Source organism: Ovis canadensis, chromosome X (genome assembly GCF_042477335.2).
Source record: "Ovis canadensis isolate MfBH-ARS-UI-01 breed Bighorn chromosome X, ARS-UI_OviCan_v2, whole genome shotgun sequence".
Classification (NCBI taxonomy): domain Eukaryota; kingdom Metazoa; phylum Chordata; class Mammalia; order Artiodactyla; family Bovidae; genus Ovis; species Ovis canadensis.
Genome location: NC_091727.1, coordinates 107,011,041 through 107,034,180, shown reverse-complemented (window position 1 = coordinate 107,034,180; position 23,140 = coordinate 107,011,041). Strand labels below are relative to the sequence as shown.

Here is a 23,140-nt window from a genome sequence, read left to right as displayed (position 1 = left end):
CTCACAAACCAAAAAGACAATAAGTCTCAGAATGATTAAGTATTATTCCTAAGGTCACATAGGTAGTAAGAAGCAGAGCAGGAATTTAAACAGAAGTATGCCTGACAGCAGAGGCCATGTTTATCACAATGCATCCCATGAAACAGTGAGATACCAAAGAAATAAATCTTAGAAGAAATAAAAACGACATTATCCCTGTGCATCTCAGAGTATTTACAGTGATGCCAATAAATATAGGCAGGCAGATTTTCTGATCTTTGAAAATATCTGACTTCAAAAGCAGAGGTGACTTGTAGAATAACTTTAGAATAACTGTAGCATGAGCAAATGTTTATTTGTAAACCTTCTCTCCCTTTCTTTTCCTTAATAACTCCTTCATCCCTCTCTCCAATATCCAACCAATCTAAAATATCTTCACAGAGCAAATGGCCAAGAATAGACAAAATGATCCTGAAAAGCTGAGATTTGCTCCCCTCTCCAAAATCTTAAAAGCTTATAAAGTGACAGTAATTAGGATGAGATAAGAAAATAGACCAATGGAATGGAGAATCCAGAAATATAAAACTTTGCATATATGAAAACCAGATATATGACAGAGTTAGTCACTAAAGATCAGAAGGGAAATAATGGGCTATTTTATAAATGGTTCTGGGCTATTTATATGGATAAAAAAGTAAAATTGAATCCCTACATCACACCATACAAAATCAGTTGCAGATCAATGAAAGAAGACTTCATTTGAAAGGTGAAAGTTTAAAAAAAAATTTAAGGGAAAATATTTTTTAGGATCTCAGGTTAGAGAAAACATTCTAAATATATCAGTAACATGCCTATCATAAAGAAAAAACTGATAAGTCTGAAGCATCGAAATTGAGAACTTGTGTATCACAAGACACCACAAAGTAATTAAAAGGCAACTTATAAACTTAGAGGAGACAAAATTATTGAGTCATGTAACTGGCAAAGAATTAGTATCAGAAAGACGTAAACAATCCCTGTAAGGGAAAACACAAATTGTGCAATAGAAAAATGGTCCAATGATATGAACAGGTTTTTGACCAAAGAAGAATTCTAAGTGGCTTATAATACATGGGCTTCCCTTGTGGCTCAGTGGGTACAGAATCTGCCTGCAATACAGGAGACTTGGGTTCGATCCCTGGGTTGGGAAGATCTCCTGGAGAAGGGAAAGGCTACTCACTCCAGTATTTTGGCGTGGAGAATTCTATGGACTGTACAGTCCATGAAGTTGCTAACAGTCAGATATGACTGAGTGATTTTCACTTTCTTTCACTTATAAAACATAAAAAGAAGGTGGTGGGTAGGTGGCCTGGATGCAGCCCTAGAGAAAACCTCTCTCTCTCTCTTCCCTCACCTTTTCCAGATCCTTAGTTTGGGGACAGTCCTTCTGTCCAGTCATGCCAAAGAGGAAAGTTACCTTCCAAGGTGTGAGAGATGAGGATGATGAGGATGATATCAGTGTCCCCAAGAAAAAATTAGTGGACCCTGTGGCTGGGGTAGGAGGCCCTGGGAGCCGCTTCGAAGGCAAACACTCTTTGGACAGTGATGAGAAGGAGAAGAATGATGATGAAGGGTCCAGCAAATATGACGTGTTGGCCTCAGAGGATGTGGGAGGTCAGGAAGCAGCCACACTCTCCAGTGATGGAGGTGTGTGGATTATACTCTTCAAGCTGCAGGAGGAGATAGAGGAAGGTCACTTTGAGGCTGATGGTAACTATTTCCTGAACTGGGATGCTCAGATCTGAGACAGTTGGCCGGACAACATTGATTGGGTGAAAATCAGAGAGCAGCCATCTGATCAGCAGCCTCTGTCAGACTCAGAGGGCGACGACAGCTTGGCCAGACTCCAGTGAGCACCCAAGCCCTCCTGGAGGGCACTCTGGAGCTTATGCTGCCAAGAGAGACAGTGGCTGGGCACTGAGGTATCTAGGAACTTGGGGGGAAGGCGAAGGGAGCAACAAGAGGGCTAGGAAGCCCAGTTCCCCTCATGAAGGCTACCTTCAGGATGGGGTTTATTGCTGGAAGCTGGATCTTCCTGGTCAACAGTTCTAGAAATCCAAACAGACTGACTTTGACCTCTACATCTGAGCCTACTGAGGGTGGTCCCTTCTTTCCTGGACTTTGTGGAGGAGGCTCTGGCTGTGTCAGGCAGTGAGGATGTTGGAGCCCACTTTTTAGTCAACTTCCTTTTCCCAATAAAAGTCTTTAGCTGCGGGGGCAGGGGGGGGACAAGAAAAGCTGCAAACCAATTTTAAGCAGAGAAACACAAAATAAAAACATAATGATATGAATTTTACAACAAAATTTATAATAAATTAAAAGTCTGTTAATAAATGTTGGTGAAGATGAGGAGTAACAAAACTTTTACACTCTGCTGACATTGATCTTTGGAAAAGCTGAATATGCTTATTCTCTATCATCAAGTAACTTCCTCTGCTATACACATACCCTAGAAAAATTCTTGAACATGTACAAGAAACATCTACAAGAATGTTTCAGGGAGGGAGATTCAAGAGGAAGGAGACATGGGTATACCTATGGCTGCCTCATGTTGATACATGTCAGAAACCAATACAATATTGCAAAGCAATTATCCCCTAATTAAAAATAAATGTAAATAAAGAAGAAAAATGTTTCACAGCAGCATTTATAACGCCAAAACCTGAGAACAAACCACTTATTCATCAATAGGAAAAATTTAAATTATAAAATATGCATACACTGGAATACTGAAAATGAATAAAATACATGCAATGACATAAAAGTATCTCAGAAATATACTGTTAATGGAATAAAGAAAGTCACAGTATTATTCCATCCCTATGAAGTGAAAAACATGCAAATATAAACAATATTTTTATAAATATTTATATACACACACACATACATATGTATGTGATTTTTAAAACTGAAAAGAACAAGAGGACAGTGAACACACAATTTGGTACAGTTCCTTCCTATCATGAGGGTACAGCAGTTTTCAGGTGCACTGATAATGCTCTATTTCTTAAGCTAGCTGGTAGATATATGGTGCTCATCTATTATTCTCTTGGATATATGACATGGTTATAAACATTTTATACATCAGTTGAGAAAATATGTATTTGAGAAGTGGTAGTCAAACTGTGCTTCATTGAACTGCCTAAAAGATGACTACAGGAGAGGGCAAAAGGACGCCAGAGGTGCGGGAGTGTTAAGGAGGAAAGACTCGGGACTCCCCAACTCCGACTTCACTCAGAGCAGCTGCAGCCTTCTGAATTTAGAAAAAGGTTTGAAAACCACTTCAGGTAATTTGCAAAAAGAAGGGTGTGCACTGAGTCACAAGGTCCCCTTGTACACATATATTTGCTTATATATTAGCTATTTGGCAGAAGGCCAAAGAAATCAAAAGCCTAGGTAGCAATTTGGCATATTTGGTCATGTTAGTTCATCACTCCCTTTGCAAAGTTGTTTTGTAAATAAGAATGAAAACACTTATTCTGTACAGTATGAAATTAAGCTCTCACAGAAGGGTGAGCCTCACTTTACAGCAGACTAGGTTCCCAAAAGGAGGGTACAAATGACATTTCTGTATAACCAGCTGTATCTTTCCACAAACAAATATGATCATTTCTAACATGTTTCGTGTCCATCTTCGAGTAGTCATCACTACTGATTTTAAACATACAAATATACCGATAGAATATAATATTTAAAGACACAAAATGAGAAATTGAGGCATATTGGGAAGGCATTTTATAATGTTACGAATCACGTCCCTAATTCATCAGCGCTTTTAACTTTGAACTTTCATGTATAAATAAATGCTCTTATATACAAATACCATTATAAAGTATTCTGTATAAAAAGGATTTCCAAGTCCTACTGGATGACCTTGTATTCAGTAAAGGAACCACTCTATATTGTGCATCACAAACTAGTGTACCAATAGTGCGGGGAGATTCAGCAGTGTGTGACAAGATTTGGCACATTTCCTGGAAAAAATTCCTGGGACTTCACTATTACTCAAAGACTTTAGGGGCAGGGAAAGATTCAAGTGACTTAATTAAGTAATCAAAAGCAGTATTTTCATTAAAACAAACATTCTTAAAAAGAAATCTATATTCATATAGTATTCTTATAATTTTAAAGTACAACTATTCAAAGAAATATCTTACTTTCAAAAGTACTTAGAACTCTGCCCCTCTTACTCTCACAGTTGTAAGTTTACTCTTCACTCCCATCATGGGTTACACTGTCAGAAAAGTTTGAGATGCTAAATCTATAGCATCTAGGCTTCTACCTTCAGGTACCACTGCGCTTGCGCATGCCGTCATGTACATGCATGCTTTCCTTTTTCCCCATTCCAGATTAGTCTCTTTTTCCAGTTAAAGGCTGGTTCCCCTGCACCGCTCCACACCCCTCCCCCAAAGCATAACAAGAGAAGCCTGCTGCTGCTGCTGCTGAGTCATGTCAGTCGTGTCCAACTCTGTGCGACCCCACAGACAGCAGCCCACCAGGCTCCCCCTTCCCTGGGATTCTCCAGGCAAGAACACTGGAGTGGGTTGCCATTTCCTTCTCCAATGCATGAAGATGAAAAGTGAAAGTCAAGTCGCTCGCTCGTGTCCAAACTCTTCGCGACGCCATGGACTGCAGCCCACCAGGCTCCTCCGTCCATAGTAGTTTCCAGGCAAGAGTACTGGAGTGGGTTGCCTAAGCAACCTCAGAACTGAAACACTTCAAATATTCATTCTCTCCTTCTGCCTGACTTTCTCAGTGGAACAGGAGTAGGTAACAAAGGGTCAAAAATAGGGTGACCTGGAGGTACTTTTAATTCCTGCGTTCAGGAAAGTACAGCGCATGCACTCCCTGGGCCAATAAGGTTGACTTCTGCTCCTCTTGTGCTTTGTGAGCGAAGTCATGGAGAACGCAGAAGGACGCTATCTTTCCTTTGAGGAGAACTAGTATGATTCCACTGGGGGCGAAGCTTTTCAAAATGAGCAAGAATCTGTTGAAAATCCTTTTTGGGACTTTAAAATAAATATTCTAGGTAAAAAGGATGAAACCATAATACATTTCTGTGACAAATGCAAATTACTGATTAGAATCTATGGGTGGATGATTCCATGCAAGCATGCTTTTTGCTACGCTTGTGCTATTTTACATGGAAAAGAAGGGGATATGATGTGCCCAGCCTGTGGTAATTCTGTGCAGCAAATTCAGAAGCATAGTCAAGGTTCTCTCTTTGTGTGTAGCGCTGTTCAAGGATGCAAGAGATCCTATTTGTCTCAGAAAGACTTAGAGGCTCATATCAACTTCCGCCACATGAGAGCTGGAAATTCTGTTCCCCATACTTAACTTGAAAATGTTCATTCAGCATTTTGTCCCACCACCAACTAAAATCTATGATTATCTTAAAAAGCTGCCAGATAAACATCATATGAACCATATTATACCAAAGCAATACTTTATGATACTACCACCTTCTTTGCAAAGGAGTTGCCCAAGCCACATAATCAGCCACAAGATATTCATGCTCCTACAGCAGAATTGTCTGTGGCTTCATCTCTACATCTTTCAATGAGTGAAGAAACGGACTCAAAAAGTCTTTTTGTCCCAACAAGAAAACAAAGTGATTTAATAACTGTTCCTATTCAGATTGATACAAATTCAGGTACCTGAGAAACACTACCTCCTGTCTCTGCAACTGCTCACCATCATCCTGAATAACAAACAGAGTCAACCAGTGGTATTGAACTCTCATCACACTGTGCCATCACAGTGATATTCTATACCACACTACGTCCTCTGCCATCAGTATGTCATCTAAGGCCACATAATTCCCAGGCCACAGGTACTTTTCACTTGATTCATAGGCAAGTTTCAGATACATCAGTGACTTCTATTCTACCACCTTCTGCACAGACATCTTATTGCTCAGATGCCACCTTGTATGAAAAATCTTCCACCAGGACCTGTCTCACCTCAACAGGGTAGTCCACCTGTAAGTATACACCCTTCTCACCATTATAATGCTTACTCTTTACCCCAGTTTACTGAAGATCAAGGAACTCTGAGCACTTCATTCATATTACTAGGGGAAATAAGTCATAGTATGTGCCCTGTACCCTTTCCACCAGGAAAACAGTGTCTGCCTTTTACAAACCTCATTTCTTGGACTACATTTCCTAGATTACACAAGATATAAACCATGTTACCAGTACTAATATTATTTTGAACAGAAGATCCAATGGTGGGGGGGAAGTATTGTCAACCATCTAACTAAGCTTTGAACATTTGGGGAAAGAAAAGCACCTCTTACAGAAGTGGCTATAAAAAGAAAAAGAAATGGCTATAAAACATTTAAAACCACTTGAAACGGTTTTAAGGCTTGATCTTAGCAATGATTTTAAGTACTTTACTATAGTGCAGATAAGTGGCTCAGTTGAGAATAACTATCCTTTAACAACTTTGTTCCTGTAGTATGGTAAACTGACACAGAAATGACCATTTGCAATATTATTTCCAGAGGCACTAGGGGGTGGTGCTGTGTTTTTCTTTCAAAAGTGTTGTTTTTGTTAAATGCAATATTTACTTTTTCTTGTGATATATTTTCCTAACCTGGAGAAGGAAATGGCAACCCACTCCAGTATTCTTGCCTGGATAATCCCATGGACAGAGGAGCCTGGCAGGCTACAGTCCATGGGGTCGAAAGAATCGGACACGACTTAGCAACTTCACTAACTTGGGTAAAAAGAAAAAATTTCAATATAAACTGAAATATATAAAAAAACAATAAAAAAATAAGGCCTTTGTACATAAATCTGTCTCCTTGTAACTTGTACCATTCTTGTTTCTAGGCCCAAATTGCTTTTTCTTTACTGTAACTTAGGCTGTGTGACCCAAACCATCTTCAGGCTGAGCCCTGCCCTAGATTCTTGACATCACACAAACCAGCAGTATTTAAGCAGCTCTAGCCCAGATCTGTCAAATCCAGCATGAAATCCCTCTTACTACTTCAACCCTGATCTTTTTTTAAAGATATGAATGACTTTTATTTTTTTATTAATTTACGTTAATTGGAGTATAATTTCTTTACAATATTGTGGTGGGTTTTGCCATACACTGACATGAATCACCCATGGGTGCATGTGTCCCCCCATCCTGAACATTCCCTGCCAACCTCCCTCCCCACCCCATCCCTCCAGACTGTCCCAGAGCACCAGCTGTGAGTGCCCTTCTTCATGCATTGAACTTGCGCTGGTTATCTATTTTACATATGGTAATATACATGTTTCAATGCTATTCTCTCAAATCATCCCACTCCTGCCTTCTCCCACATAGTTCAAAAGTCTGCTCTTTACATCTTTGTCTCTTTTGCTGCCTTGCATATAGGATCATCATTACATCTTTCTAAATTCCATATATATGTGTTAATATACTGTACTGTTATTTCTTTTTGACTTACTTCACTGTGTATAATAGGCTCCAGTTTCATCCACCTCTTTAGAACTGACTCAAATGTGTTCTATTTTATAGCTGAGTAATATCCTATTGTGTATATGTACCACAACTTCCTTATCCATTCAACTGCTAGTGGACACCTACATTGCTTCCATATCCTAACTGTTGCAAAAAGTGCTAAATGAGCATTGGGGTACATGTGTCTGTTTCGATTCTGGTTTCCTCAGTGTGTATACCCAGCAGTGGGATTGCTGGGTCATATGGCAGTTCTATTTCCAGTTTTTTAAGGAATCTCCACACTGTTTCCCCATAGTGGCTATACCAGTTTGCATTCTCACTAACAGTGTAAGAGGGTTTCCTTTTCTCCACACCCTCTTAAGCAATTGTTTGTAGACTTTTTGATGGCAGCCATTCTGAACGGTGCGAGATGATACCTCGTTGTGGTTTTGATTTGCATTTCTCTAATAGTGAGCGCAGCACTTTCATAGCATCATCTTTCAGGATTTGAAATAGCTCAACTGGAATTCCATCACTTCCACTAGCTTTGTTCATAGTGATGCTTTCTAAGGCCCACTTGACTTCACATTCCAGGATATCTGGCTCTAGGTGAGTGATCACACCATTGTGATTATCTGAGTAGTAAAGATCTTTTTTGTACAGTTCCTCTGTGTATTCTTGCCACCTTTTCTTAATATCTTCTGCTTCTGTTAGGCCCATACCATTTCTGTCCTTTATCGAGCCCATCTTTGCATGAAATGTTCCCTTGGTATCTCTAATTTTCTTGAAGAGATCTCTAGTCTTTCCCATTCTGTTCTTTTCCTCTATTTCTTTGCATTGATCGCTGAGGAAGGCTTTATTATCTCCTTGCTATTCTTTGGAACTATACATTCAGATGCTTATATCTTTCCTTTTCTCCTTTGCTTTTCGCTTCTCTTCTTTTCACAGCTATTTGTAAGACCTCCCCAGACAGCCATTTTGCTTTTTTTGCATTTCTTTTCCATGGGGATGGTCTTGATCCCTGTCTCCTATACAGTGCCACAAACCTCAGTCCATAGTTCATCAGGAACTCTATCTATCAGATCTAGTCCCTTAAATCTATTTCTCACTTCCGCTGTATAATCAAAAGGCATTTGATTGAGGTCATACCTGAGTGGTTTTCCCTACTTTCTTCAATTTAAGTCTGAATGTGGCATTAAGGAGTTCATGATCTGAGCCACAGTCAGCCCCTGGTCTTGTTTTTGTTGCAATATGCCAGCAAAATTTGGAAAACTCAGCAGTGGCCACAGGACTGGAAGAGCTCAGTTTTCATTCCAATTCCAAAGAAAGGCAATGCCAAAGAATGCTCAAACTACCAAACATTTACACTCATCTCACACGCTAGTAAAGTAATGCTCAAAATTCTCCAAGCCAGGCTTCAGCAATACGTGAACCGTGAACTCCCTGCTGTTCAAGCTGGTTTTAGAAAAGGCAGAGGAACCAGAGATAAAATTGTCAACATCTGCTGGATCATGGAAAAATCAAGAGAATTCCAGAAAATCATCTATTTCTGCTTTATTGACTATGCCAAAGCATTGACTGTGTGGATCACAACAAACTGTGGAAAATTCTGAAAGAGATGGGAATACCAGACCACCTGACCTACCTCTTGAGAAATCTGTATGCAGGTCAGGAAGCCAACAGTTAGAACTGGACATGGAACAACAGACTGGTTCCAAATAGGAAAAGGAGTACGTCAAGGCTGTATATTGTGACCCTGCTTATTTAACTTCTATGCAGAGTACATCATGAGAAACGGTGGTCTGGAAGAAGCACAAGCTGGAATCAAGATTGCCAGGAGAAATATCAATAACCTCAGATATGCAGATGACACCACCCTTATGGCAGAGAGTGAAGAGGAACTAAAAAGCCTCTTGATGAAAGTGAAAGAGGAGAGTGAAAAAGTAGGCTTAAACTCAACATTCAGAAAACGAAGATCATGGCATCTGGTCCCATCACTTCATGGCAAGTAGATGGGGAAACAGTGGAAACAGTGTCAGACTTTATTTTGGAGGGCTCCAAAAATCACTGCAGATGGTGACTACAGCCATGAAATTAAAAGACGCTTACTCCTTGGAAGAAAAGCTATGACCAACCTAGATAGCATATTCAAAAGCAGAGACATCACTTTGCCAACAAAGGTCCATCTAGTCAAGGCTATGGTTTTTCCAGTGGTCACGTATGGATGTGAGAGTTGGACTGTGAAGAAAGCTGAGCACCGAAGAATTGATGCTTTTGAACTGTGGTGTTGGAGAAGACTCTTGAGAGTCCCTTGGACTGCAAGGAGATCCCACCAGTCCATTCTGAAGGAGATCAGCCCTGGGGTTTCTTTGGAAGGAATGATGCTAAAGCTGAAACTCCAGTATTTTGGCCACCTCATGTGAAAAGTTGACTCATTGGAAAAGACTCTGATGCTGGGAATTATTGGGGCCAGGAGTAGAAGGGGACGACAGAGAATGAGATGGCTGGATGGCATCACTGACTCGATGGACATGAGTCTGAGTGAACTCCGGGAGTTGGTGATGGACAGGGAGGCCCGGCATGCTGTGATTCATGGGGTCGAAAAGAGTCAGACACAACTGAGTGACTGAACTGAACTGAATAGTGAGTGACATTGAGCATCTTTTCATGTATTCATGTGTTTATTAGCCATCTGTATGTCTTCTTTGGGGAAATTTCTCTTCTTTGGCTCACTTTAGTATTGAGTTGTTCATTTTTCTGGAATTGAGCTGCATGAGCTGCTTGTATATTTTGGAGATTAATTCTTTGTCAGCTGTCTCATTTGCTATTTTCTCCCATTCTGAAGTCTACCTTTCCACATTGATTATAGTTTCCTTCATAGTACAAAAGCTTCTAAGTTTAATTAGGTCCCATTTATTTTTGTTTTTATTTCCATTACTCTGGCAGGTAGGTTATAGAGAATCTTGCTGTGATTTATGTCAGAGATTGTTCTGCCTATGTTTTCCTTTAAGAGTTTCATAGTTTCTGGTCTTAACATTTAGATCTTTAATCCATTTTGAGTTTCCTTTTGTGTATGGTGTTAGAAAGTATTCTAGTTTCCTTCTTTTACAGGTGGTTGGCCAGGTTTCCCAGCACCACTTGTTAAAGAGTTTGTCTTTTCTCCATTGTATATTTTTGCCTCCTTTGTCAAAATTAAGGTGCCCATAGATGTGTGGATTTCTCTCTGGGCTTTCTATTTTGTTCCATTGATCTATATTCTTTTGTGCCAGTACCACACTGTCTTGATGACTATAGCTTTGTAGTATAGTCTGAAGTCAGGAAGGTTGATTGCTCCAGTTCCATTCTTTTTTCTCAAGATTGCTTTGGCTATTTGAGGTTTTTTGCATTTCCATACAAATTGTGAGGTTATTTGTTCTAGTTCTGTGAAAATACCATTGGTAGTTTGATAGGGATTACATTGAATCTACAGATTGCTTTGGGTAATACACTTTTCACCATACTGATTCTTCCAATCCACAAACATGGTATATTTCTCCATCTATTTGTGTCATCTTTTATTTCTTTCATCAGTGCTTTATACTTTTCTATATATATATGTCTTTTGTTTCTTTGGTAAATTTATTCCTAAGTATTTTATTCTTTTAGTTTCAATATGAATGGGATTGTTTCCTTAATTTCTCTGTTTTTTCACTGTTTGTGTATAGGAATGCAAGGGATTTCTGTGTATTAATTTTATGTCCTACAACTTTACTATATTCATTGATTAGGTCTAGTAGCTCTCTGGTGGTATCTTTAGGGTTTTCTATGTAGAGGATTATGTAATCTGCAAACAGTGAAAGTTTTAATTCTTTTCCAAACTGGATTTTCTTTTTCTTCTCTGATTGCTGTGGCTAGGACCTCCAAAATTATGTTGAATAGTAGTGGTGAGTGTGTGCACCCTTATCTTGTTCCTGATTTTAGAGGAAACGCTTTCAATTTTTTGCCATTGAGGGTAATGGTCACTGTGGGTTTGTCTTATATAGTTTTTGCCATGTTGAGGTATGTTGCTTCTATACCTGCTTTCTGGAGAGTTCTTATCATAAATCAGTGTTGAATTTTGTCAAAGGCTTTCTCTGCATCTATTGAAATAATCATAAGGTTTTCATCTTTCAATTTGTTAATATGGTGTATCACATTGACTGATTTGTGAATATTGAAGAATGCTTGCATCCCTGGAATAAAGCCCACTTGGTCATGATGCATGATCTTTGTAATATGTTAGATTCTATTCGCTAAAATTTTGTTGAGGATTTTTGCATTTATCTTCATCAGTGACAGTGGCCTGTAGTTTGCCTTTTCGATGGCATCTTTGTGTGGTTTTGGTATTAGAGTGATAGTGGCCTCATGGAATGAGTTTGGGAGTTTACCTTCCTCTGCAATTTTCTGGAAGAGTTTGAGTAGGATAGGTATTAGCTCTTCTCTAAATTTTTTGGTAGAATTCACCTGTGAAGCCATCTGGTCCTGTGCTTTTGTATGTTGGAAGATTTTTTTATTACAGTTTCAATTTCCACACTTGTAATGGATCTGTAAAGATTTTTGATTTCTTCCTGATTCGGTTTTGGGAAGTTATACTTTCCTAAGAAATTTGTCCATTTCTTCCAAGTTGTCCAATTTTATTGGCATATAATTGCTCATAGTCATCTCTTATGATCTTTTGTATTTGTGTTGTCTGTTGTGATTTCTCCATTTTCATTCCTAATTTTGTTGATTCGATTCTTCTCCCTTTTTTTCTTGATGATTCTGGCTAACAGTTTGTCTATTTTATTTATCTTCTCAAAGAACCAGCTTTTAGTTATGTTGATCTTTGCCATAGTCTCCTTCATTTCTTTTTATTTCTGCTTTGATTTTTATGATTTCTTTGCTTCTACTAACTTTAGGGTTCTTTCATTCTTCTTTCTAGTTGCTTTAGATATAAAGTTTAGATTGTTTGTTTGATTTTTGTTTCTTGAGATAGGCTTGTATTGCTATGAAACTCCCTCTTAGCACTGCTTTTACTGAATCCCATAGATTTGGGGTTGTCTTTTCATTTCTTTCTATGCATATTTTGATTTTCTTTTTGCTTTCTTTGATGATCTGTTGGTTATTCAGAAGCTTGTTGTTTAGCTTCTATATGTTTGTGTTTTTTTGTAGTTTTTTTTCCTGTAGTTGACATCTAATCTTACTGCATTGTGATCAGAAAAGATCAAAATGATTTCAGGTTTTTTTTTTAATTTACCAATGCTAGATTTATGACCCAGGATGTGATCTATCCTGGAGAAGGTTCCATGAGCACTTGAGAAAAAGGTGAAATCCATTGTTTTTGGGTGGAATGCAATGGCAACCCACTCCAGTACTCTTGCCTGGAAAATCCCATGGACGAAGGAGCCTGGTAGGCTGCAGTCCATGGTGGCGTTAAGAGTTGGACACAACTGAGCGACTTCACTTTCACTTTTCACTTTCCTACATTGGAGAAGGAAATGGCAACCCACTCCAGTGTTCTTGCCTGGAGAATCCCAGGGACAGTGGAGCCTGGTGGGCTGCTGTCTATGGGGTCACACAGAGTTGGACATGACTGAAGCGACTTAGCAGGAGCAGCCCTGTACATATCAATTAGGTCTAACTGGTACATTGTATCATTTAAAGCTTGTGTCTCCTTGCTAATTTTGTTTGGTTGACCTATCCATAGGTGTGAGTGGCATATTGAAGTCCCCCACTCTTATTGTATTACTGTTAGTTTCCCCTTTCCTACTTATTAGCATTTGCCTTGCGTATTGAGGTGCCCCTATGTTGGGTGCATTTATAATTGTTATATCTTCTTAGATTGATCCTTTGATCATTATGTAGTGTCCTTCTTTGTCTCTTGTCACGGTCTTTATTTCAAAGTCTATTTTATCTGATATGAGTATTGCAACTCCTGCTTTCTTTTGGTCTCCACTTGCATGAAGTATCTTTTCCCAGCCCTTCACTTTCAGTCTGTCTGTGTCCCTAGGTTTGAGGTGGGTCTCTTATAGACAGCATATATATGGGTCTTGTTTTTGTATCCATTCGGCCAGTCTTTGTCTTTTGGTTGGAGCACTTAACTCATTTACATTTAAGGTAATTATTGATAAGTATGATCCTGTTACCATATATGTTTGTTGTTTTAGATTTGTTTTTATAAATCTTTTATGTGTTTCCTGTCTAGAGAAGATCCTTTAGCATTTGTTGAACAGCTGATTTGGTGGTGCTGAATTCTCTCAGCTCTTGCTTGTCTCTAAAGTTTTTTTTTTTTAATTTTTTATCTATTTTTTTTTTTACTTTATTTTAGTTTACAATACTGTATTGGTTTTTTATTTTTCCTTCATATCTGAATGAGATCCTTGCTGGGTACAGTAATATTGGTTGTAGGTTTTTCTTTCATCACTTTAAGTATGTCCTGCCATTCCCTTCTAGCCTGAAGAGTTTCTTTTGAAAGATCAGCTGTTATCTTTCTGGGGATTCCCCAGTGTGTTATTGCTTTTCCCTTGCTGCTTTTAATATAAGCTCTTTGTGTTTAACTTTTGTTAGTTTGATTAATATGTATCTTGGGGTTTTTTGTCTAGCATTTATTCTGCTTGGGACTCTCTGGGTTTCTTGGACTTGGGTGGCTATTTCCTTCCCCACTTTGGGGAAGTTTTCGACTATTATCTCAAGTATTTTCTCATTCCCTTTCTTTATGTCTTCTTCTTCTAGGACACCTATGATTCAAATGTCCAACCCTGATCTTATGTCCCAGTTTTAATGGGGCACTGCTCCTTTCCTATGTTAAAAGATGAACTGAGGCATATTAAAAGTTTTAGAGTTTAAGTAAAAATGATTTCAAATCATGCAGCCTTCAATTGAACAAAAAGGAGATCTGAGGAGCTATATAAAAAGAGCAACATTTATAGGCAGACGTAAACAGGAACAAGGATATCATCCTAGGCAAAAAACCAGATTGGTTACGGCAAGTTTACCTTCCCTTAAGCACTGGCAGGGATTATTTAGATTACCCACTTGGTGTTTGTAAGGTGATTAGATTAAGCTTCCATTCATTGGAAAGCCAAAGCTATAATTGGGCTCCGCCAAGAATACACAGAAGAACTGTACAAAAAAGATCTTCATAACCAAGATTATCATGATGATGTGAACACTCACCTAGAGCCAGACATCCTGGAATGTGAAGTCAAGTGGGCCTTAGAAAGCATCACTACAAACAAAGCTAGTGGAGGTGATGGAATTCCAGTTGAGCTATTTCAAATCTTGAAAGATGATGCTGTGAAAGAGCTGCACTCAATATGTCAGCAAATATGGAAAACTCAGCAGTGGCCACAGGACTGGAAAAGATCAGTTTTCTTTCCAATCCCAAAGAAAGGCAATGCCAAAGAATGCTCAAACTATCACACAATTGCACTCATCTCACATGCTAGTAAAGTAATGCTCAAAATTCTCCAAGCCAGGCTTCAGCAGTACGTGAACCATGAACTTCCTAATGCTCAAGCTGGTTTTAGAAAAGGCAGAGAAACCAGAGATCAAATTGTCAACATCTGCTGGATCATGGACAAAGCAAGAGAATTCCAGAAAAACATCTATCTGCTTTATTGACTATGCCAAAGCCTTTGACTGTGTAGATCACAATAAACAGTGGAAAATTCTGAAAGAGATGGGAATACCAGACCACCTGACCTACCTCTTGAGAAACCTATATGCAGGTCAGGAAGCAACAGTTAGAACTGGACATGGAACAACAGACTGGTTCCAAATAGGAAAAGGAGTACGTCAAGGCTGTATATTGTCACCCTGCTTATTTAACTTATATGTAGAGTACATCATGAGAAACGCTGGGCTGGAAGAAGCACAAGCTGGAATCAAGATTGCCGGCAGAAATATCAATAACCTCAGATATGCAGATGACACCACTCTTATGGCAGAAAGTGAAGAGGAACTAAAAAGCCTCTTGATGAAAGTGAAAGAGGAGAGTGAAAAAGTTGGCTTAAAGCTCAACATTCAGAAAACGAAGATCATGGCATCTGGTCCCATCACTTCATGGGAAATAGATGGAGAAACAGTGGAAACAGTGTTAGATTTTACTTTTTGAGGTTCCAAAATCACTGTAGATGGTGACTGCAGCCATGAAATTAAGAGACACTTACTCCTTGGAAGGAAAGTTATGACCAACCTAATTAGTATATTCAAAAGCAGAGACATTACTTTGCCAACAAAAGTCTGTCTAGTCAAGGCTATGGTTTTTCCAGTGGTCACGTATGGATGTGAGAGTTGGACTGTGAAGAAAGCTGAGCGCCAAAGAATTGATGCTTCTGAACAGTGGTGTTGGAGAAGCCTCTTGAGAGTCCCTTGGACTGCAAGGAGATCCCACCAGTCCATTCTGAAGGAGATCAGCCCTGGGATTTCTTTGGAAGGAATGATGCTAAAGCTGAAACTCCAGTACTTTGGCCACCTCATGTGAAGAGTTGACTCATTGGAAAAGACTCTGATGCTGGGAGGGATTGGGGGCAGCAGGAGGAGGACGACAGAGGATAAGATGGCTGGATGGCATCACTGACTCGATGGACGTGAGTCTGAGTGAACTCCAGGGAGTTCACTGAGTGATGCACAGGGAAGCCTAGCGTCCTGCAATTCATGGGGTTGCAAAGAGTCAGCCACGACTGAGCGACTGAACTGAACTGAACTGAACCTCAGATGGCAAAGAATATGGCTGCAATTCAGGAGACCCAGATTCAGCCCCTGGATCAGGAAGATTCCCTGAAGAAGGGAATGGCAACCCACTCCAGTATTCTTGCCTGGAGAGAATCCCATGGACAGAGGAGCATGGCAGATTACAGTCCATAGGATTGAAAAGTTGGGACATGACTAAAGTGACTGAGCATGCAAGGAGCCATTTGTTTGAACAGTAAACAAGCAAGAGTGGTACCCTCTCTCCCTGTCTGTGGAGATTTAGTTCTAAGACTTAACTCCTTGCTTGAAAGAGAATGAGAAATTTTATTTTTCCTCTGATAGATACAACTGATGTGTGTGTAATGGGTTAACATTTATATATACATGTTAATGGGTCAACAAGTATATAAAAGGTAAGAGTTCTTTTTTGTTTTTTGTCTCTGCAGTCTATTGTAGAGGAAAAAATTTTTCTCTACCCTTCTAGATTTTTTGATTGGTCCAAGAATTAAATGGTACAGGTTAACAGGGGGGAAAAAAAAAATCACACAAAAGTTTAAGAAACCCATATATACATGGGAGAGACTCAGGAAAATTAAGTAATTGGCCAAAATGGTCAAAGCCATTACCTTAAATGCCATCTTCAGCTAAAGACAGAAGAGGATGTTGTAGGTATTGGTTTGAGACTTCAAAGGGGAGGAAAGCAAGTCACATGGAGATGGAAAAGCAAATATTTTGTAAACAAATACTCTTGGGCCACACAGAAAAAGTGGGACACAGAGCAGAAACTGATTTTTAGGCCCTGCCTAGAGTTTCCCCTAAGAAAATCAGTTTCTACTCTGTGTCCCATTGTTTCTGTGGCCCTGCCTAGAGTTTCCCCTAGATCTTTCCTGCTGGCTCAGTCAGTAAAGAGTCTGCCTGCAATGTGAGAGAACCAGGTTCAATCCCTGGACCGGGAACATCCTCTGGAGAAGGAAATGGCAACCCACTCAAGTATTCTTTCCTGGAGAATTCCATGTTCAGAGGAGCCTGGTGGGCTCCAGTCCATGGGATTGCAGAGTCAGATATGACTGAAAACTAATACCACTGCTGCTGCTGCTAAGTCGTTTCAGTCATGTCCGCCTCTGTGCGACCCCATAGACGGCAGCCCACCAGGCTCTGCCATCCCTGGGATTCTACAGGCAAGAACACTGGAGTGGGTTGCCATTTCCTTCTCCAATGCATGAAAGTGAAAAGTCAAAGTGAAGTCACTGAGTCATGTCCAACTCTCAGCGACCTCATGGACTGCAGCCTACCAGGCTTCTCTGTCCATGGGAGTTTCCAGGCAAGAGTACTGGAGTGGGGTGCCATTGCCTTCTCCAATAGTGATAACACTATTCCAGAGCAAATTCACTATCTACATTCCTTTAGGCAGTCTGAAGGAAGGTCAAAGTTTCTAATCAGCTTACATTAATCCTCATGCCAAAGAGACACATTTTAGGGTGGTGAATTGTGTTCCCCTAGGTTCGTGACATTGTACAGGAGACAGAGATCAAGACCATCCCCGTGGAAAAGAAATGCAAAAAAGCAAAATTGTTGCCTGGGGAGGCCTTACAAATAGCTGTGAAAAAAAGAGAAGTGAAAAGCAAAGGAGAAAAGGAAAGATATAAGCATCTGAATGCAGAGTTCCAAAGAATAGCAAGGAGAGATAAGAAAGCCTTCTTCAGTGATCAATGCAAAGAAATAGAGGAAAACAACAGAATGGGAAAGACTAGAGATCTCTTCAAGAAAATTAGAGATACCAAGGGAACATCTCATGCAAAGATGGGCTCAATAAAAGACAGAAATGGTATGGACCTAACAGAAGCAGAAGATATTAAGAAGAGGTGGCAAGAATACACAGAAAACTGTACAAAAAAAGATCTTCCCATGACCAAGATAATCACGATGGTATGATCACTCACCTAGAGCCAGATATCCTGGAATGTGAAGTCAAGTGGGCCTTAGAAAGCATCACTACAAACAAAGCTAGTGGAGGTGATGGAATTCCAGTTGAGCTCTTTCAAATCCTCGAAGACAATGCTCTGAAAGTGCTGCACTCAATATGCCAGCAAATTTGGAAAACTCAGCAGTGGCCACAGGACTCGAAAAGGTCAGTTTTCATTCCAATCCCAAAGAAAGGCAATGCCAAAGAATGCTCAAACTGCCGCACAATTGCACTCATCTCACATGCTAGTAAAGTAATGCTCAAAATTCTCCAAGCCAGGCTTCAGCAGTACGTGAACTGTGAACTTTCAGATGTTCAAGCTGGTTTTAGAAAAGGCAGAGGAACCAGAGATCAAATTAAATAAGCAGGGTGACAATGTACAGCCTTTTCTTATTTACAACCAGTCGGCTGTTCCATGTCCAGTTCTAACTGTTGCTTCGTGACCTGCATACAGGTTTCTCAAGAGGCAGGTCAGGTGGTCTGGTATTCCCATCTCTTTCATAATTTTCCAGTTTATTGTGATCCACACAGTCAAAGGCTTTGGCATAGTCAATAAAGCAAAAAGAGATGTTTTTCTGGAACTCTCATGCTTTTTTGATTTTTTTTCTGCTATTGTTTCACCAGATCCTAATCAAATAGATAATCATGATTCTACAATGATAATAGAAGAAAACACTGGGCGCCAGTCTGATTTATCTGATAATCATTTTGAGGGCAGCTCTCATGTTTACTTACAGGTCATTTACCAGAGACCAAAGTGGCCAATTTAAGGCTTTCTTTGCTATGGTTACTTATCATGAAGTTTGTATCTGGTATTAAGTTAGCACAAGCAGATAAGTTAATAGCCATCATTAGAGTTGAAATCCTTGGTTCTGCTGTTGCTAAATGTGTGTTTGATGTCTGTCATGCAACAGAGAAAATTTAGAAAAATTGGAGGGTCTTGGTTTCTATGAGAACTGAAACATCTCGTGGAGATTTGAAAGCTGATTTGTTAGAGGCTTTTCAACTGCCTATTCAGATTACCGGTAATCTATTGCAGAGGTCATACGGGGCAAAATGACGCAATTTGTGAAGGCAATGATAATGTTGAAAGAGCTGCAGAAGCCACTATTAAAACATGAGAGACTCCAAATATAGAAGCCGCATTTCTAATACTAGAAACCTCTATCCATTTTCTAAAACCAGCTTCACAAAAGGAAATGAACAAATGTATTGAAAAGGGGGCTAAAAGAAATTCAACCGGCCTATAGGAATTACTAACAAAATGATTCCTATATCACAGCTTTTATTTGCTTGATTAGTTTATTATGTTATCAACAAAATCAAACTGAAAGGGAGTTTTTAAAGGCACTAGACTAATACATTTATCAAAAAGATGAAATTATTCAAAACATTTTAAAGAGTTTTGTTATTTGCCAGCAGAAATCTTTACAGACCACTCCCAATGTAGGTGCAGAAAGTTTTCCCTGACCAACTTTACCAGGAACCCAGTGGCACTTAGATTTCATAGAATTGAGGCCTATGGAAGGTAGATTTTGTCTAGTGGTGTATGTATGATATCTTTTCCCTCTTCAAAACCATCCAGTCTAGGTTCGAAACAGGATACAGGATGCTTGGGGCTGGTGTACTGGGATGACCCAGAGAGATGATATGGGGAGGCTGGTGGGAGGGGGGTTCAGGATTGGGAACTCATGTACACCCGTGGCGGATTCATGTCAATGTATGGCAAAACGAATACAGTATTGTAAAGTAAAAAATAAATAAAAAATAAAGAGCACAAAAAATAAAAACAGATCCTCAGGCATTAGGGTAAAGTCCCTCTTCATGCACATAATCCCCACTGTTGAGATCCCAGAGCTTATTCAGTCAGATGGAAGAGATCATTTTATGTCTATTGTTGTTGAGGAATTATGCAAATGTTTGCAGACTCCAAAAAGCTATCATATTCCAAGTAGAATAAAAACTCAAACTCTAACAAACTCATTGGCTGAGATTCAGTGATCTACGGGTAAAATGGCCTAGATAGTTACCAGTAGTTTTCTTAAAAGTTAGAGCAGCTCTTGCAAGCAATAATGTTCTCTCTTAGAACTTACATTTGGCAGGTCTGTGAATTTGGGTCTGAAATCACTTCTTCCACTTTGATTTAACTGAATTCTCTCATTATCATGTTTGATACCTTAAATGGCTTTTGTCTTCCCTAGAAACCCTGAGACAAAGTCAGAAGACCCTAGAAGGACCTACTGGAAGAAGTCTGCCACTCCTGTTCAACTGAACAATTTAGTTTCCATAAAAGTGCTCTGGAGAAAAGATGCATTGTCACCATCTAGAGGGGCCACTTCAGGTGCTACTGATCACCCAGATGGCCAAAGTGAAAGAAAACCCAGATAGGTTCATGCTTCCCACATGAAGCCAGCTCTTCAAGAGGACTCAACTGTGGTTTGCAAAAATGACTTGAAACTTAAATTTTCTGGAATAAATGGTGTTGGTACTGAACTCAACTGAAAGGAGGTATGAAAGAACTTATAACTATTCTCAGACTGGACTGCCTTGTTATCTTATTCAAAATATTAAGGCATAGTAGTATAACAGTGAATTATTTGTTGTTTCATTACTCTTAGAATTACATTTTACTAGCAAGCAAACAGGTTATTTGTTACACCATTCTCTGTACTCCCATAATGGTTCCTAGAGTCACACATTTCTCATCGGCTCTGAATTATACTCCCAGTATGGACAGGGCCTGGGCTTATAAATCCAACAATTTGATTATTGGCAGAAAAAAAATAGAACTGTATTATAAACTTTTTACAATATTAAGGTGAAAATAACTAATATGCCTCCAGATACTCAAGCCCCAAATTTGACACAAATAATGTTTTGTTAACTAGCCTGATTGTAAGGGTGGTATATATGATTATATGATTACTAATAGAAATGATTACTATATGTATATATTAGTAATAGAAATGATTAGTATATATGATTAATAATAAGAAGCTGGCATTTATGGATAGAGACAACAGAAGACAGGTATAATGTCAGTTAGTCACTTTGGGATACAAGTTTTTCCAGTTCTAGTGCAGACAAACATCCCTATTATATTGGGTGGACCAAAATGTTTCTTCAGATTTTCTTGCAAGATATTATGGAAAAACCTAAAACTTTTTGGCTCACCTGATACTATTTGTAATAGTTAAATATCCATGGGTAACTACTGAGTTAGAGGTGAAAAATGGCCCAGAAGTTGGGTTTGCCCTCAAGACATAAATTATTGGAGCCATGTACCTTGAACACTGGAAGTTGAAGGGGAGAATTTGCCACCCCCCAAAATGGTTCTCTGCCATAAGGATTACCTTAAGTTGCTTATTTTTAAGAAATAGCAGATACAGGAAAAGCTATTAGTAGAGTGGAAGTTACCCTTTTATAAGAGAGATTTACATCTATAAGAGAAATCTTCATTCCTAAGGGTGTCTCCCTCTCTGTACCAGGAAAAGGAAGATGATTTAACCTCCAGAAACTTATCAGTGGAGAAGGCAGCACCTCAAATCTGCATAACAACTATATCCTAGTTTTCTGTGTGTTCCCTAGTCACCTCCCATAACTGCCAGCCCACCTCCAATATCTTCAGTTGTCTTAGCTGGAAATGGTATATAAGTTGAAGGCTTGGGCCATTTTGGAGAGTTACTCAGTTTTCCTGGGTCTTTCCCATGTATATGGGAGGTATAGTGAATAAAAGTTGCTCCGTCATGTCCAACTCTGGGACCTCATGGACTGCAGCCCACCAGGCTCCTCTGTCCATGGGATTTCCCAGGCAGGGATACTGGAGTGGGTTGCCATTTCCTTCTCCAGGGGATCTTCCCAAGCCAGGGATCGAACATGGTTCTCACACTGCAGGAGGACTCTTTACCCACTGAGCCACCAGGGAAGCCCTTCCAGGGAAGTATATATGTTATTAAATTTGTTTGTTTTTCTGCTAATCTTTTATTAAAAGGGGGTTTCAGCCAAGAACCTAGAAGGGGAGAGAGAAAATTATTTCTTCTCCCCTACAAAGTTTAATCTATACCCTTCAGTGTGTGTCTCATAGTAGGACTTTGATACTAGATAATGGCCATGTGTGTTTTATATCTGGAAGAAGTATTTGGGAAGATTGAATAATTACAGAAAGGTCTAATTTATTCTGTAATTATAATGTTACTTCTGTTAGGGGAAATTTATTGGGGCTTAAGAAAAACTCAGTTAAAAAAAAAAGAAAAAACTCAGTTAAAACTTTACATTATCAGGCTCCAGAGTTATTCAGTGAATCTACTCCAGATTTAGATTGGATGGAATATTATAAAAAACTACAAAGCAATACTTAGTTATTTTAAAGCTCAAAGATATAACAATTTATAAAAGTAATGTATAACAAAAGAGAATTTTTGTACATTGTTAATCAAGAATCTTCTTTAACCATTCACCATTATGATATGATATACTTCATTTTTCCTCAAGACAAATGTTATACTAATTTTAAAATCCATCTGACTGTAGTTCTGATAAAATGCTTTGTTCTGTTTCACTGTGGCCTTAGACTGTTGTATACTTAGACTATAGTTAAAGATAAATGTCATTGTAGATAATTAGAAATTTTAATTTTATTAGAAAATAGCAACAGAAAGGGGATATTATAAATTAAAATCTAAAAAATGTTAAATTTCCCTTAGTGCAAAACAGGAAATAACTTTCCCTCTCCCTTTCCTTTTATCATTTCCTTCAGAAAACTTGAGATTATAAATGTTCTCTCTGCCTCTTTGAGACACATAAGTATTTTTTAATATAAACTTATTTCTTTTAATTGGAGGCTAATTACTTAACAATATTGTATTGGTTTTGCCATACATCAACATGAATCTGCCACAGGTGTACATGTGTTCCCCATCCTAAACCCCCCTCCCACCTCCCTCCCATACCATCCCTCTGGGTCATCCCAGTGCACCAGCCTCAAGCATCCTGTATCCTGCATCGAACCTGGACTGGTGATTCATTTCA

The 23,140-nt window shown here is 39.1% G+C and overlaps 1 long non-coding RNA gene and 2 pseudogenes across 1 annotated transcript in view; 2 read left to right on the top strand and 1 right to left on the bottom strand.

Annotated features, from left to right (window-relative positions):
- Positions 1–23,140, bottom strand: part of LOC138931170 (uncharacterized) — an 854,662-nt gene that overhangs the window by 446,792 nt on the left and 384,730 nt on the right. The window lies entirely within an intron of this gene.
- LOC138930107 (CD2 antigen cytoplasmic tail-binding protein 2 pseudogene) lies at positions 1,416–2,070 on the top strand (annotated as a pseudogene).
- The window catches only part of LOC138930106 (E3 ubiquitin-protein ligase Hakai pseudogene), a 96,885-nt pseudogene continuing 76,912 nt past the window's right edge, over positions 3,168–23,140 (top strand).